Below are 15313 nucleotides of genomic sequence, written 5' to 3' on the forward strand. Positions count from 1 at the left end.
GGCGCAGGGTCCGAAGGCATGGGGGCTGCCCGAAGCCGGTAGCGCTCAGGCAGCTCGGCTCTTACAGAGCCCAGGAGTCAGGGGGCACAGCAGCTCCTGGCGCCCGCTCTAAGGTAAGCCAGGGAGTATTTTTCCCAGACATGTTTGGCTTTTTGGAAATTGCCCCCCAGATGGGGGTTTGATTACCAAAAAGCCGGACATGTCCGGGAAAGACCGGACGTATGGTAACCCTATTCCACACACATCCATGCCGCTCCTACCTAGTCCTTCACATCCTCCACTTTGAGAAATACTATGTGTTGTATACTCATCTGGTACCTCCAAACCACCTCTAAAAATCCATTGGAAAAGACAACAAATGGCCAAACTGGTTTTATTGTTATATTTTAATTTTAAATATATTCAAAAAATAAACAAAGCTGATCACACTTAGGCCCGGATCCAACACACGCTTGTGCGCATGCTTCATTTTACTCCTGTGAATAACTCATTGAAGTTAATAGTACTCCTCACATGAGTAAAGTTAAGCAAGTATCTAAGTGTTCGCAGGATCATGACCTAAATCGGTACTTGATTTGTTGTACGAAATGTCTCTAAGTTTAGGCTGGTGATGTAAATTGAAAACTTGCATATATTTACAATCAGAATTTCCCAGACTTGGATGCCAAGCTCTGTCTTCACTGATCTTAGTTAGCTTGCACGAACTATCATGTGCTTATGTTCACAGACTTGCTAACAAATATTGGAGAGTCAAAATGTGAACACAAACCATTCCTCTAGTTTGGGGACATGTTGTGACTTGTAAAGTTTTTTTTTTTTATGTTGTGTACACACACATGCTTTATTTTATTTTATTTTATTTTTGCATTAATCTTGATACATATTAAGGGCTATAGGGTGCAAATTATGTATTGCCATGAGTAAGGCAGAGCCCCTTATTGGTGTGAACTGTCAACTTACTTCATAGAGCCCACCTGTCTTTCAGTCACTACTGACTTTGGCCAGATTTGACTAGGTCATCTGGAAATATATCTCATTAGCAGCCCTCTGAACCATTCAGTATTTTAATAATGGCTCTTATTATGATGTTGTTGTTTTATTCTTTAATACTATTACTCCTATTTGTATGCAGTTCTGTGTCCAATAAAATATACAAAGAAAAGAAATATCTTGATTATCAAGAATAAGGGAAGCAGAAGGAAATTTTGCTTTTTTGAAAAACATCTCCCAAATCCTATTTTTTATCTCTAGAAGTGAAATAATACTGAATTTATGCATACATCCATAACTGTTACTAAATAGTATTAAATTTTTCCATACATCCTAACTATTACCAGACTTTGCATATGCCTGAAAGAATGCTTCATTATTTTATTACTACCATACATTTTATTTAGCTTACTGAGGGATGCTTGGTGTTTGCATTCATATATGGCGTTACCTGGATAATTTAGTCTTCTAAATTAGAATTACAGCAAGTCTAGTTTTTATTCAGAGCTGTAACAAATAGTGTGAAGTAAGAAAACAACATAGAGATGGCAGCAATTCATGAATTACAGGTTCTGTCAACTTAACAAACTGCAGTATAACATCAGAGTTATGAACACCAGAGTTGGAAACTGACTGGTCAACCACTCACCTTATCTGGAACCGGAAGTGTGCAATCAGGCAGCAACACACACACACACACACACACACACACACAGAGAGAGAACACAGTACTGTGTGAAATGTAAACTACTAAAAAAATAAAGGGAAAGCTTAAATTTTTTTTGACAAGGTAAGGAAACTGTTTCTTTGCTTGTTTCATTTAAATTAAGATGGTTAAAAGCAGCATTTTTCTTCTGCATAGTAAAGTTTCAAAGCTGCATTAAGTCAATGTTCAGTTGTAAACTTTTGAAAGAACAATCATAACGTTTTGTTCAGAGTTATGAACATTTCAGAATTACGAACAACCTCTATTCCTGAGGTGTTAGTTTCTGCTGTAATAGAACAGTGGAGGGGCCAGTTCGTATATTGAAGCAAAGTCCAGACTAAGTGTGGATAGTAAAACACTGTGTCACAGAATATCATGTTGCTCATAGAATAGGTTTGTTTGTGTATTTGATTTCAAAAGAAGTTTTATTTCCATCAGAATTACTTTTATTGTATTATTTACATGGTGCAAATAGTGTACTCAGTGCTGTTTAAATAGTTAATATAACCAGCATAATTGTTTTTTTCTTATCCATGCTGCAAGTCCTTAGATACCTGCACAAACTTTCAGTAATCAAAAACGTTGCCTTACGTTTCCACTTGATTTGTTGTATTATCTTCAGTTTCAGGGATAATGCAAAGAACTTCCCAGTGAGGTGTAAGATTCCCTCATTGTTTTTCTGTTTTCAAGACCGGTCTTGGATGAGTTGCTCTACTGAAGAGTAATTAATCACCAGCTATGAGATGGAACAAGGGCGGCTGACATACCAGACAGGAGCAAAATTGTCTGTTCACTCCCTGGCAGAATGGGATGTGTCTACGGGAGGGGTGTGATGTCTCTCTCATTTTGGTATCTTGTCTTTTATGTGTTTCCCTATCAACTTCGCTTCAAGTTTTAATAGAATGTTTTCAAATCACAAGAGAGACTGCACATGGTCTTTTCAGGCACCTTACTGCCTTCTTGCTTGCTTTGCAGAGACGTGTTGGGAGGGAAACAGTTGTGCTTTTACCACTCAGTCCACCACATATTTTGTTCTTGGTATTACCATCCCTTACACTGTCACTGCTGCAAATGGCTGCTACATAAATGCAACTTGTGACTGGAAACCTATTTGGATCTCTAAGGCTTTACATAAGGACATTTCCACATCTGAAGGAAGGATTGCATGTTAAAAAAATGTGGGATGGGGTTGTGGGGGAATTAAATGTAACACTTGAACAACATCTTTTACATGTAACTCGTAGGTAGTCTTTCCTCCCCTAGGCCTGAAGGCCATAGCCCATTTTAGTGAATGTGATGCTTAATTTATTTATTATAGGAGCATTTAATAGTGCAGCCATAGTTCTGGACCTTTGACTGTTTCCATTCTTATCATTTTATAATTCGTCCTTGAAGTCAATACTACTATTTTTTTTGACAGATCACCAATCCACACAGTCAACACTTCAAAGCAATCTCCAGTCAAATAACTACATTGATAGAAAATATTAAAGTGTGGCCGTTAAGACCACTAATACTTAAGACATGCCTAATTATCCTTTAAATACAGGGGGAGGTCCTCATCCCCACTCTGCCCCTTTACACTGAGCAAAGGGGATCAGAGTGGTGTCAAGGGGCATTAAAAGCCCCAGATCTGCCTGAGGGAGGATCCCGTCAGTGCAGAAACCATGAAGAACAGCTCTAAGGCTGCCTTCCAAGAATGCTTCATAAGCCATAGTACCAAGGGCAGAAGGGGTGTGTAGAAGTGAGGCTTCAGTGTGCTGCACTGCAGAGATTCCAAGAACTGATGTAGCCCATAGGGCAGCCTTGGAAGGCTGCTGTAACTAAGTTGTGTTGGGGGCCGCAGAGCAGCCTGAGGTTGGGAGTGTGCAAAGGTGGCTGAAGGGCTTAAAGCCCACCTTCACCCACCTCCTCCTGGGTTGTGAGTTGTGTGCGGCCTCTTCAAAGCTCAGCACAGAATCTCACCCAGTATAAATATTAACCATTCTCCATTTGCAGGCAGGGAGAAGAAAAAGGAGCATCTCCCAAGATGCCAGATGTCACTGCTCCTATGGGAAACTCTTTAGACATTAAAGCAAAAAGGGCAAGAATGTAGATACCATGTTGGACTTGTAACCTTCATATAAAAAAGCCAAGGCAATTCGCTTCATTGCATAACTAAGGTAACTACTGTATAATGATTATACTGATTATAATGTATATCACAGTGAAATGTATTGCTAAGCTGTCATGTTAGCAGTATTGTCACATATGCCATTGCTTAGCACCATATAGCTTGATCACACCCAAAGCTGTAAATTACTTGGAGCTACATAATTAGCATGATCTTCAGGCAAGATATTGTTATCCATTGTCAGAAGTGGTACAGAACAAAATATCTGTGTGGTGTCCTTCTGTCTGTCACAGAAAACAGCTCCAGTCATTGGAGATAGCCGAACCAGATCTCAACATTGAACACTTATTCAACAAATGTAATTCTTTTTTTGTGTTAGTACATTAACCACTCACAGACTTGTGATTTTTATGAATTGTTTATTCTAAATAATTTCATTTATTTTAGCATTGTGGTTGGTTAGGTGTCTTTCTTTTGATCCTTGTGGTATGGTGAGGCTGCTAGATGTAGACTAGATTGTTAGGTTTCATATGGATTTCACAGTTTTATGTGAAGTGCTGGGATCCTGGTTAGGCACTTCTTTATGAATATGAATGTAAATAAATATGAATTGCTTCTGCAGACATATTTCAGCCTTTAACTTGCTCATTAATTTTCTCCATGACTTGCTTTGAACATTCACAACTCTTATTTTGTGTTTTGTGCTGTGTTTGGCCACCTATGTGCCATAAATGTTTTGGCTTCCTAGCCAGTGATTCCCAAATAGGGTTGCCAACTGTCTAATCACACAAACACCCTTGCCCTGCCCCCTTCCCTGCTCGTGCCCAGAGGCCCCGCCCGGCTCACTCCATCACCCCTCCCTCTGTTGCTCGCTCTCCCCTACCCTCACTCATTTTCACTGGGTTGGGGCAGAGGCTTGGAGTGCGGGAGCGGGTGTGGGCTCTGGGCTGGGAGGTGGGGCTGAGGGGTTCAGAGTGTGGGGGGCTCCGGGCTGAGCCTGGGGCATGGGGTTAGGGTGCAGGTGGGGGTGCAGGATGCAAGCTCTGGGAGGGGGGTTGGGTGCTGAAGGGGGCTCAGGGCTGGGACAGGGGATTGGGGTGCAGGAAGGGATGCAAATGTCACCCCTGCAGTTCCCAGCCAATAGGAGCTGCAGAGTCAGTGCTGGGGGTGTGGGCAGTGTGCGGAGCCACCTCCTTCCCCCCCCCCACCTCCCCTGAGACCTCAGGGACGTGCCAACCGCTTTCTAGAGTGGCACGGAGCCTGCCCTAGCTCAGCTGTGCTGCCAGACTTCCAGCACCTAAAATCTCCCGGTTTGGCTTCAGTAGCCTCTGGGAGATGTGGCATGATTCTGGGAGACTCCCGACGAAATCAGGAGACTCCCAGCAAAACTGGGAGGGTTGGCAACCCTACTCCCAAACACATGAAACCTTTCATAGACTCATAGACTCTAAGGTCAGAAGGGACCATTATGATCATCTAGTCTGACCTCCCGCATGATGCGGGCCACAAAAGCTGACCCACCCACTCCTGGAAGAATTCTCTCCCTTGACTCAGCTGTTGAAGTCCCCAAATCATGATTTAAAGACTTCAAATCGCTGAGAATCCTCCAGCAAGCGACCCCTCCCATGCTGGAGGAAGACGAAAAACCTCCAGGGCCTCTGCCAATCTACCCTGGAGCACTTCAATTATGAATACTTATGCAAATGCATATTTTCACAAGCATTCACCACATTTTCTCTTTCTGCAAACATTTTTGTGAACAAATCTAGTCACTTATTTTCTCAGAAATCTAATAAAGTGTGATGTGAATATTATAGAAGAAAATTTGCATTTTTATTCGCATGAATGCCTGCAAATACTTTCACAGTATTTTCCCCCGTGCTAGTATTGAATTTTTCAAAGACTGAGTCAGCCACTTCATTTTTCTCTCACGCTTTTTTTAATAGGTGTCTGGCTGAGGCAGTGTCCCAGAAAACATATGAGCTAATTTTCTAAACAACCTGAACTTGGGGTGGGTATGTAAATAGATTTTACCAACCAAAATGTGTAAACCTTTTCTTTGTGTCACTTCCTTGCTTTGAACCTCTGTGAGGGTGCTCAAAATCAGGAAAATAAGTATGTTGTGTTCTTTGAAGCTAGGTTATCTCTATCTTCTTGTTGCACACCATAGAAAAAACCTTCTGGTGTTCCTGTAAATATACTGCAATTATGGTATTGGTACTATATATAGTCTCCGTATTTCTGTTGTCAACTTTACTATGAAACATATTGGGTCTGGATCCTCCGGTCCAGCAGGCATCCCCACAAGCTGACACAGGCCTGAAGCAGCTCAGTTCTCTAGTAACTATCATTCTGTTGTTTAAAAAAATCCCTCTTATTTATTGTTTTCATGAATTATTTCTTTTCAAGTAATATATTCATAAATGCCAAGGCCAAGAGGGACCATTGTGATCATCTAGTCTGACCTCCCAAATAACATACGCCTTGGAATTTTCCCCAAAATAATCCCTAGAGCGGATCTTTTAGAAAAACATCCAATCTTGATTTTAAAATAGTCAGTAATGGAGAATTCACCACAACCCTTGGTGAACTGCTCCAATATTTAATTACTCTCTCCGTTAAGAATTTATGCCTTATTTCCAGTCTGAATTTGTTTATCTTCAATATCCAGCCATTATAGGCATCGTGTTATACCTTTCTGTGGCAGACTGAAGAGCTCATTATTAAATATTTGTTCCCCATGTGGGCACTTGTAGACTGTAATCATGTCATGCCTAAACTTTCTCTTTGTAAATCTAAATGGATTGATCTTTTTGAGTCTATCACTATAAGGCATATTTTTAATCCTTTAATTGTTCTCATGGCTCTTCTGTGAACTCTCTCCAATGTATCAACATCCTTCCTGAATTATGGGCACTAGAACTGGACACAGTATTCCAGTAGCGATTGCACCAATGCCAAATACCGCTACATGGTGAAAGGGGGACCAGATCTTCCAGAAAAAACAGGACCCCAGGGAGAAGTGATGGGTGCAGTCCAGATCCAAACCCCTCCCCCCAGATCCAAACATACTACTCGCATCCCAAACAACCTACTTCAGACATTCCTTCAGCTTCCTTCAACTTCCCCAGCTCCAATGTCAAACATACCCAAGATGTTGGATCTGAACATGGATCTCCCAAACCAAATGTCCACCCAAAACCCCAGCTCTGAATCCCCACACACGGTCCAAAGTCCCAGCTGTCAGTTGCCCCCACCCTCCTCCAAACACAAACAGCCCCATAATCCCAGCTCCAGCTATTCCTCTCACACCAGAGCCTTTGCTCTGAACCCTGCCAGATACACACCCAGCCCCAGCTGCACCCATCCACTCACTCCTCAGGCTCAGCTTGGGCTCCAAGCTCTGTAGCAGAGCTGGGCTCTAGCACCTGTCTGCAGCTCCCTGAGCCTGGCCTCTCCCTGGCTGAGTCACACCGACCCTGCAGCAGGGGTTGCTCTTCTTGGCAGAGTCTGTGACCCTCACCTGTCCCTTCCCCCTACTGTCCCGGGCAGCCCCCTCCCTGGCCCCGGGATAGAAGTTCATGGAGCTGGGGCAGAGGACAAACCAGTCAAGACAGGCCCCTGTTCCTCCCAGCAAGAGTCTGTCCACCCAGCCCATGTCTCAGGCCCATGCTACCCCTGGAGCTGCTCACTGCTCGCAAGGCCAAAGCAGCCTCCACTCTGGCTCCCGGCACCGGCCACGGCTCCTCTGCAAACAAAGATCTCCAATGGGAGTTCATCGAATAAGGACCTTGGAACTAGGATCTTTATTGCATTAAATATATAATGAGCCTGTATCATAGCATCCGGATGCTCTTCAGAATTTAAAGATACTTCATTTTATGCTTTAAAGGGAAAAACTATCTTCTTATTCTTATAACACTTGCTTAAAGTGATCAGATGGTGGTTAATTTCCAGGAGAGCCATTTTGAGTGACTAGGGAAAAAATGCCAAAACAAGTCAATCTTGCGATTTTTATCTAGAGATGGTGAGATGTGAACTCAGCCTCACCTCTGGTGGAGTGAGTTCCATAGCTATGGACCTGGCCATGAACAGGAGTTCAAACCTTGGCTCCGTAAGCTGAAGGGTGCCACTTGAGTTTAGCAGGCCTGATGTGGAGCAGAGATTGATTGATTATATTTTAATAGTGCCTAGATCAGCATGCCATTGTGCTAGGTAACAAAATAATAGACGATCCCTGCACTGAAGAGCTTGCAGTCTCAATAGACAAGATAGACAAAGGACAGGGGAAAGGGATCCAACATACAAGCAGAGCAAATAGGTGAGGGTTGACATGATTTCTTTTTAAAAATTCTTTGGGTGGGTTTTATTAGGATGGGATTATCTAATTGGAAAGGCAAAGGAAGGGACAATAGGAGAAGGGAGAATAAGGAGGCAGGTGGAGTGAGGCTGAGGTGGAGAGACTGTAAGAGGGTGTAGGTGAAGGTTGGCGCAAACAGTCCCTTGAGACAAAGTTCTGAGAGAGAACTGTAGTGAATAGTTTTGACATTATCAGCATCTGATGGTCTTTGCGGAGGTACTGCTGAGGCTGCTCCTTGCTATTGCTTCTGTTAGCTAGAATTTCTCTGGGGTTGGCTCCTCCCTGGAATTTCTTTCTTCCCCAAGCCCACATGGCTCAGAGAGTTTGGGGGGTGTGGAGAGGGGTCATGGGGGGGAATGCTACATGAGTCCTAGTGCTCCAAGTGGGGAAAGCCTAGAACATGTCTAGTCCATGGACGGTGAAGACTATGTTACTGGTTTCTTTTAACAAAATTACTTACTTTGTCATCTCTCTGGTGTTTCCTAGGTACCCTTCCATTCCATTAACCTTTTGGCCCATGTTAGTCACTATAGTAGATAGCAATTTGATTTCGCTGTTCAGTGAAGTTAGAGTATTTTTTTTTAATTTATCTCCTCATTTTTAAAATTTTCCATGATTTCTTTAAGAGAATTTGCTTATTCTGACTCTGGAGTAACTGGAATTGCAGTCCTGTGGTAGGCACAAAAAGTCCTATTTTTGTGCACCAGTCACTTTTTTTTAAAAGTCTTGTTTCTTGTGATTGGCATGTAGATGTTGATGTTGGGGGGTCTCCCGTCAGTTTTCCATTTGTAATGCTTATACATTTTGGTAGTGAAATAATACAGCAAAGGAGACCCAGAACATTGAATAAAATTTAAATGAGAGACCTTCACTTGGAATTTTGAGTTCACAGGAATGGAGGATTGAGACCTTGAAACTTCTCTCCCTTGTTTGCAAAAGGGCTGTTACAAACCCTTTCTTGTGAGACACTTCTCTGGGCTGTAACTAAAATTCCTCAACCTCCCCCCCCCCACCACCACCACCCTTACATCTGCACTGCTGTCAGAGGTGTCATTGTGGCACCTGTAGACATACCTGCACTAGCTTTAAGCTAACTAGTGGGGGTATTGATAGCAGTGAAACCATAGCAGCATGGGCTGTACAAACCTGCCTAAGACCCTAGCTGGGCTGCTAGTCCTTGCTGAAGTCTGTACTGCCATGGCTTCTCTATGCGTGATGCTCACATACTAGTTGGATAAAAGCCAGCTCAGGTATGCTGCAGTGAGATCTCTGATTGCAGTGTAGACATACCCACAGACTCAGATACAATTCAAACCATTTTGTTCTCCAAGAAAAAGAAATATTAAAAGAAAAAATATGCAAGGAAAGATTCTTATGTCTCAGTATTAAATCTTTGTCCTGACTAAGAGAGAAATGGAGAAACAGTTAAAAAAAAAAAATCTGGAATGTATTGTCCTATTGGTAGCGAGAACTCTCTGCATGTTTTTAGCATTAGGTCAACTTCCCCCTCTCTAATGGCTTAGTATTAATCTACCCGCTACCCACACTAAACAGGATTCTGTCCTAAAAGAATATGGACAAATAATGGCTGACCAAGCATAGACTGCATTATCCAGGAGGAAGTCCTGCACACGCACACACAGAGTATTTCTGAACAGGAGTTACACTGAGGCTAGGTCTATACTACCCGCCTGAATCGGCGGGTAGAAATCGACCTCTCGGGGATCGATTTATCGCGTCCCATCGGGACACGACAATCGATCCCCGAATCGGCGCTCTTACTCCACCAGCAGAGGTGGTAGTAAGCGCCGCCGACAGAAAGCCGCAGAAGTCGATTTTGCCGCCGTCCTCACAACGGGGTAAGTTGGCTGCGATACGTCGAATTCAGCTACGCTATTCATGTAGCTGAATTTGCGTATCTTAAATCGACTCCCCCCTGTAGTGTAGATGTACCCTGAGAGTACAAGAAGATTCTCTTTCTCCCCCTTCCTTCAGGTGCTCCCAGGCAGGGAGCAGCTATAATTTGGCTATTTGCACCACTTAAGCACAATGAGAGCTGGCTAGTGCAGCCATTAGTGTTCCATACCCCCAGGTAAGATGGGTGTGAGCAGGTGAGACCATGGCTCAGGTCCTGCTGCACACTGGCAAGCCCTGGAAGGCTGCGCAGGGAGAAGTCCTACAGGAACTTCCGGTGAGTGCAATCCTGCCACTGCTCCAGGGGGGCATTCAAGTGCAGATCTAAAACAATTATTTTACTTTTCTAAATGTGAAGATCCATGTAAGTAAATGGACAGTTTTTGTTTTTGTTTTGTTGTTAGGTTCCCCCTATTTCCCAGCTGTTCCAACTTCCCATGGGAGAGACATTTCCACTCCCTCCTACTGCAGGGCCTCTACCTGAAACCACAAAGAAAAGCATAGGGGTCAATTGAGCAGCTGTTAAGTATTTTTTAAAAGAAAACAATGCATGAATCCCTTACTTCCTTCTTTAATTCTTCCTTTCCCTTTTCTTCCTCTAGCTTAATTTTGTTTTCTGTTTTTACCTTTTCTATTTTCCTAATACTCTTAGCTGCTTTTCTCTTAGAAATTCAAAAGCTGCCACTTTGCCTTCCTTTTTTTCATAACCCTTTAGATCTCTCTTCTCTTCATCTTCCCTTCTCATTTAGGAACAATATTTTCCCTTTCTCATTATATCATCTCTTCTTTTTTCCCTGTTTTGTATTCTTGGCCTCTTCTCATGCCTGTTCCCCCTCCCCCATTTTTTCTTGATAGAAAACACTGCTAATCATCCTTACTTTTCATCTCCTTTTCTGAATCTTAAGTGAAGGCTTTCTGATCTCCGTGTGTGTTCTTTGGCAGTATGTGCCAGGATTGGGACAGAGTGAGACTGAAAGCAGACTCACTGAAGCAACAATCCAGAATCCTCTTGAAAGCAAAGTTAACTTTTTGATTCATTAGCTCATGAGAACAGGCAAGCTCTCGCCACCTTTGTAAGTTTCACCTACTTACATTTTGAACTTGTTTGTGAAGTATAGTTGAATAGGAAAGCAAATAGGATGTGGGTATTAATGTTTTTTTGATATCTGGCGTGAGTCACATTGTTGTTTTTGGTCAAAATTTTGCCTCTTGTCAGAGAACCAGACTAGTAACATCAGCAAATGGAGGAAGCCAATGTATCTAAACAGTTGGCAGTTTATTTTGGCAAAACTCAGGGCCACATTCAGTGCTGACTTGTACCCCTGCAGTCCTATGAAATTTAGTGGAATTGTATGAGTAAATGAGCACAAAATTTGATCCCAGGACTAGAGAGAGCATTCCTGAGGACAGTTGCTTGTGGCACTAGATGCTATTTGGAAAGGTCTTCAGATGAATTTTTGGAGAAATTGTGTCTCATTATATGATGTCTTTTTAAATCCATAGAAACCTCATGGATTGCTGTAGTTCTGTGGTAACTGCAGAAGCAGCAACACATTATATGAGGTGAGGTTTAATTAGATACCCACATAGACTGAGGCTTCAGGCCAAAAGGCCCTGTGTGTTTTGCCACCCGAGAAGTTTTTAGTGTAGTTGCCTCATGAGTCTTGACCTGTATTGTTACTAGATACATGCACAAAGGCAGCCTTTGGACCTGATCCTGCAGTGTGTTGACTACACCTTATGAATTGTCATTCACCGTTAACTCTTAGGGAAATCAGCAGGAGTGGAGTACACCCAGCACCTCCTGGTAGGTGGGAAGCGCCCTGCAGAATTTCTTTCTTTCTTTCTTGTACATTAGTAGCATCTGAATGTACCATGTTGGGGGCAGATGTGCAAGGTAGGCCAAGTCCTTGACCAGAAGAACTATGTCATAAATGACAAAGATGGATGAAGGGTGAGAGAGGTGCACCAAAATTTACACAAAATATAACATCCAAGAATCAAGAATTTGTCAGCGAAGCAAATCCCGCCTTTCCTGGTGCTTATTTTATGCATGCATTTACACCAAAAACATCAATTTCTTGAGTTCATAAAGATCTAATTGGGTTGAGCCTCTCCATAGATTCTTTCAGTTCCAATTGGTATACCAGATTTTAAAGTAACATTCTAAACATTATAGATTACAATTTCCTAACTCAACAAGTGTTCCAGCCAACCGAGGGGAATTCTAAATTAGACCTTCCTTGTCCTAACAGATAAAGAGGAACTGATTACACAACTAAAAGTTAATGGTAACTTAGGTACAAGTGATCATGACTTGATCACATATATAATGTGCAGGCGGAATAAAGTCCACCCTAGTACTATATATACTTGGTGCTTTAATAGGGCCCATTTCACAATGCTAAAAACAATTCTGAGCCAAATCAGCTGGGAGGAAGAATTTAATGGGAAGAATGTGTGAATAATAATTGGGATAATTTAAGAACACTTTACTACATGCCCCAAAATCCACAATCCCACAAAGGAAGGCTGTGCTTTGTTTAAAAAACCAACCTGGTTTAGAGGGGAAATGAAGGCAGCTATTAAAAAAAGAAAAAAGGGAAAGTTGATAGTAATTAATATAACTCAGAAGTTAGGATAACTGTAGATAATTGATAAGGGAAGCCAAGGGACACAAGGAGAAATCTATGGCCAGCAGAGGTCAGGACAATAAAAAGGAGTGTTTAAAAATAAGTTAGGAACATAAAGAATCCTGACAATGGTGTTGGGCCATTGCTAGATGAAAATGGTAGAATTATAAATAATGCAGAAAAAGGAAGAAGTGTTCAATAAATATTTCTGTTCTGTATTTGGGGAAAAAACAGATGATGCAGTCTCATCATATGGTGACAACACTCTTTACTTTTCCACTTATATATATGGAAGTTGTTATACAGATGCTACTAAAAATAGACATTTTTAAATCAGTAGGTCCAGATAACTTTGCAGCCAAGGGTTTTAAAAGAGCTGGGTGAGGAAATAGCTTGACCATAAATGTTCATTTTTCAATAAGTCTAGGCACATTACGTACGTTCTAGAAGACTGGAAGAAAGCTAATGTTGTGCCAAATTTTTTAAAAGGGTAAATAGGACAACCCGGGTAATTATAAGCCTATCAGCCTCACATTGATCCTGGGGAAAATAATGGAGTTGCTGATACAGGACTTGATTAATAAAAAATTAAAGGAGGGAAGTGTAATGAATGCAAATCAAGATGGATTAATGGCAAGTAGAGTCTGTCAAACTAAGTTGATGTTTTTTTTTTTAAATCAGAACACAGGTTTGGTTGATAAAGGTAATAGTGTTGATGTAATAGACCTCTGTAAGCTGTTTGACTTCATGCCGCATGACATTTTGATTTAAAAAAAACCCTAGACGAATATAAAATGAACATGGCACACATTCAATAGATTAAAAACTGATGAACTGTTAGGTCCCAAAATGTAACTTTAGACAGGGAATCATCATTGAGCAGGTGCATTTCCAGTGGGGATCACACAGACACTGGTTCTTGGCCCTACACTAATTTAACATCTTTATCAATAACCAAGAAGAAACCATAATATCATCACTGATAAAGTTTAAAGATGACACACAAATTGGGGGATGGTAAATAACGAAGAGGACAGGTCACTGACTCAGAGCATACTAAATTGCTTGGCAAACTGAGTCCAAGAAAACAATCTGTGTTTTAAACAGCTAAATGTAAATGTATATGCATTTGGGAACAAAAAATGTAGGCCATATTTAAAGGATGAGGGACTCTATCCTGGGAAGCAGTGACTCTGAAAAAGATTTTGGGGTTATGATGGATAATCAACAGAACATGAGCTCCTAGTGTGATGCTACGTCCAAAAGAGCTAAAGTGATCCTGGGATGCATAAACAGGGAACTCTCGAATAGAAGCAGAGAGATTATCTGTGTATTCGGGAGAGGTGCGGCCTCTCCTGGAATACTGTGTCCAGTTCTGCTGTCCACAATTCAAGAAGGATGTTTATGCATTGGAGAGGTTCAGAGAAGAACCGTGAGAATGGTTAAAGGATTAGAAAACATGCCTTGTAATGAGACTCAATCTATTTAGTTTAACAAAGAGAAGATTAAGGGATGACTTGATTACTGTCTATAAGTACCTACATGGGAAACAAATATTTAATAATGGGATCTTCAGTGCAGTAGAAAAAGGTATAACACAATCCAATGGTTGGAAGTTGAAGCTAGACAAATTCAGACTGGAAATAAAATGTAAATTTTTAATGGTGAGAGTAATTAAGCATTGGAACAATTTACCAAGGGTCTTGGTGGATGCTTCATCACTGACCATTTTAAAATTCAAGATTGGATGTTTTTCTAAAATATATGCTCTAGGAATTATTTTTGGGTAAGTTTATGGCCTGTCTTATACAGGAGTTCAGACTAGATGATCACAATGGTCCCTTCTGGCTTTTGAATCTATGACTCTATTGTCCCTTTGGCCCAGGGTAGCCAAAATTCAGGTCTTTGCAGGGTGTTTTTCATTTGGATGAGAAATGGGTGACACAATTAGGATGTTTCTTAGCACAACTTGTTTCTTTGCAGAAATTTACACCTTTCCTGATTCCGTGAACAACAGCAAGAACAGTGTATAGGCAGCCCTCTTCAGTGGAAATCCCAGATAAGGCATGCCAACCTTTGTCCCAAGAACCAGCTATCTTTTTGCCTCTCCTTCTCTCCAGGGACCCACAGAGACTCTTTCTGCTCACTCACTGTGTTTAACACAGAGCCCTCTTCCAATCCTAGCCACTGCGTTTGAAACCAGGAAAACCCTGTTCACTCTACAGTCTTCCACTGGGGCTATCTGTCTTCCTGAGGTGGGTCTGGGCCATTAGCCTCACAATACCCATGTAAACTGCTCAGCTGATGCATCATCCAGGAGAGATGAAATCATGCTCCAATTGCATGGCCCAGTTCCTTTGCTTAAGGCTTTTCTTGAGTAATTTAAAGCCATGATTCAAAACAAAGCAACCGAAAATAGCTTCAAGACCCCAAAAGTCTTGTCTTAGCCTTTGTCTCCTGGGTTTCACCATTCTCACAGCCCTTTTTCCAGGACTTCACAGTTCTCCCCAGTTGAGGCTTCTTTCCCAGCTGGCTCCTTCTCCCTGAAATTGCATCCCTTTCAGGTGGCAGATGTGGAGACCCCCCACCCACCCTTT

The 15313-nt window shown here is 41.9% G+C and overlaps 1 protein-coding gene across 2 annotated transcripts in view; it reads left to right on the forward strand.

Moving 5' to 3' along the window:
* The window catches only part of STOX2 (storkhead box 2), a 108063-nt gene that overhangs the window by 27625 nt on the left and 65125 nt on the right, over positions 1-15313 (forward strand). Inside the window, exon 2 of one of the 2 annotated variants that reach the window (XM_034770781.1) lies at positions 3695-3858. The exons of the other annotated variant lie outside the window; for it this stretch is intronic. The gene's annotated coding sequence lies outside the window, so the exon portion shown is untranslated. The remainder of the gene's footprint in view (positions 1-3694; positions 3859-15313) is intronic. 2 annotated transcript variants of the gene reach the window in all.

The sequence above is a fragment of the Trachemys scripta genome, chromosome 5 (assembly GCF_013100865.1).
Source record: "Trachemys scripta elegans isolate TJP31775 chromosome 5, CAS_Tse_1.0, whole genome shotgun sequence".
NCBI lineage: Eukaryota > Metazoa > Chordata > Testudines > Emydidae > Trachemys > Trachemys scripta.